The following is a 2828-nucleotide window of genomic DNA, read 5'->3' on the forward strand; positions in this document are numbered from 1 at the left end:
TACTCCAACCGCACACGCCAACTGCTGCCACATTGTTGTACGCCGCCGTCGCACACGCCAACCTCCAGCCACACAAATCTAAAAACGTGGTTGTACCAGCCACACGCATCAACCCGCCGCCACATTTTGCTGGTAAGTCTCTTCTTTTAAATGTCTGATATATGAAATTTTGAAGATGATTTCTTATTATCAAACGGTTTAAAAAGTATATACTTTTTCTACAAAGCACTTTTGAAATCTGATATATCTATGTAGTCTCTGCAATGTTTCAAGGAAAGAGAGTGAATAGAGTGGTCAAATTGTACTGTATTTGATCAATGTACTGTATTTGATCAATGTTTACTTCACTTTCTACTACTTTTAAACCTTCCTATTTGATCAATGTTTGCCAAATTGTACCGTATTTGATCAATATTTATGGATGATTAAATAGTAGTTATTTTTTTATATATATAAACTCTTAAGTTATATAAACAAGAGTATGTTATTATCTATCCTAGATTATGGCTTATGATTTAGCTTTTAGATAAAACAACATTTTTTTATCATTCAAGAACTCCTTCACTAACCTTATAATGTTTTGTATGTAATATCAATTTTGAATATGAACTCACAGCACATTGACAATAGTAAATTCATTTTGCATATTAACTAAATGAATTTGTAATATGTATGTTTGCTGAGAAATGTACTCACGACCTCTTCATTTATAGAATATCCAATTTTTGTAGTAGTGATTTTAAATTGAAGCTTAGTAGTTGAGGATAAAACTAAGCTTTTATTTAACTTAAATACTTCATTTATTTTGGCAGTTCATATCTTTTATTTTTCTTAGACAATCAATGATTAAAATAGCCTACAATTTTTGTTTTTTTACTGGTTAAATACTTCATTTATGATTGTCCTTGTCTTTCTTAGATACTTCCTAATATGGTCGTCGTTAAATACTTAAGGGCTGATTGTTCTAATGGTTGACTGGAGGATTTCTCATAGTATGAAGGTTAGTACAACATGTACATTCTCAATGTGCAACCCTTTCATAGTATCGTTTTATATGTGTATGTGTTTAAATGATTGGACTACAAATTTTTAAAGAGGAATTGTTATTCTTTTTTACTAAAACTTGTTAAATTTTATTGTAGGTTGTTGCTTCAAGAGATATTTGGTGAAACTTACTATGAGGCTTCATGAAGTATTAATACTCGAAAATACGTAATTATTGAGGGTCAGAACATAATTTAATGTTTTAAAGTCTTATAGTTAGTAATTTTATTTACCGGTGTAAATTGAGAGTAGTTTGTTGAGAGACGTGAATAGTCATACTGCTTGTATAATATTATCGTAAATTATGTATATTATTGCAAATTATGTATACATATGACTTATTGTCGAAGAATGAAATTATTCTTGATTTGAAGGTTTATTTTGTCGATGAATTTGTCTTTATTTGAATGAAGTAAAACAAGAAATGAGAAATGAGAAATGTAAAAAGTGTCAAGTATACTGTCTTACTTGACATATAAAAAGAATCAAGTATACTATCTTACTTGACGTGTAAATAGTGTCAAGTATACTATCTTACTTGATGCGTAAAAACTGTCAAGTAAAATATCTTACTTGACACGTAAACAACGTCAAGTATGCTATCTTACTTGACACACAAAAAACGTCAAGTATAATATCTTAGTTGACACAAAAATAATGTTAAGAAATATAATACTTGACAGTTTTTAGTGTCAAGTAATGTGACTATACTTGACAGTCGATTACTTGACGCTTTTTAAAACGTCAAGTATAGGTTTACTTGATACTGTATTAACGTCAAGTAATCCAAATTTTGTAGTAGTGAAAGTGGAATAATGGAAAATTCCCTCTGCATTATCATGGACAACACTTGACTGTATCAGACTCCAAAACTAAGAAAGCCCCACCTTCATCATCATTTTCTTCTGCCAACTTTTCCGATGGAACATTTCGTTTTTATCACTATTATAAAATTTGATTTACTTGACGTTAATATAGTGTCAAGTAAACCTATATTTGACGTTTTAAAAAGCGTCAAGTAATTGACTGTCAAGTACAGTCACATTACTTGACACTAAAAAATCGTCAAGTATTATATTTCCTGATGTTATTTTCGTGTCAACTAAAATATCATACTCGACGCGTTTTACGTGTCAAGTAAGATAGTATACTTTACTTTGTTTAGGTATCAAGTAAGCTATTTTACTTGACGGTTTTCACATGTCAAGTAAGATAGTATACTTGACACTACTTACACGTCAAGTAAGACAGTATACTTGATTCTTTTATATGTTAGATAGTATACTTGGCACTATTTACACGCGTCAAGTAAGATAGTATACGTGATACTATTTACACGTAAGGCAATATACTTGACACTTTTTACATTTCTCACTTTTGATTTCCTGTATTACATTCATTCAAATAAAGACAAATTCATCAACAAAATAAACCTTCAAATCAACAATAATTTTATTCTTCAACAATAAGTCATATGTGTACATAATTTACAATAATATTATACAAGCAGTATGACTATTCATGTCTCTCCACAAACTACTCTCAATTTACAACGATAAATAAAATTACTAACTATAAGACTCTAAGGGTACGTTTGGGGGAAGGGTTGATTTAGGGAAGGATTAGTGTTATAATAAAACTAGTGTTATGTTAAACCTAGTTTTATTATAACCCTTGTTTGGGGGAAGGGTTTAGAAATGTAATTTTATGGTAATATGTGTTTGGGGGAAGGGTTAGGTGGGGAGGATTAATGGAGATTTTATGATAAGATGTGTTTGGGGGAA

Source organism: Cucumis melo, chromosome 8 (assembly GCF_025177605.1).
Source record: "Cucumis melo cultivar AY chromosome 8, USDA_Cmelo_AY_1.0, whole genome shotgun sequence".
NCBI classification, from domain to species: domain Eukaryota; kingdom Viridiplantae; phylum Streptophyta; class Magnoliopsida; order Cucurbitales; family Cucurbitaceae; genus Cucumis; species Cucumis melo.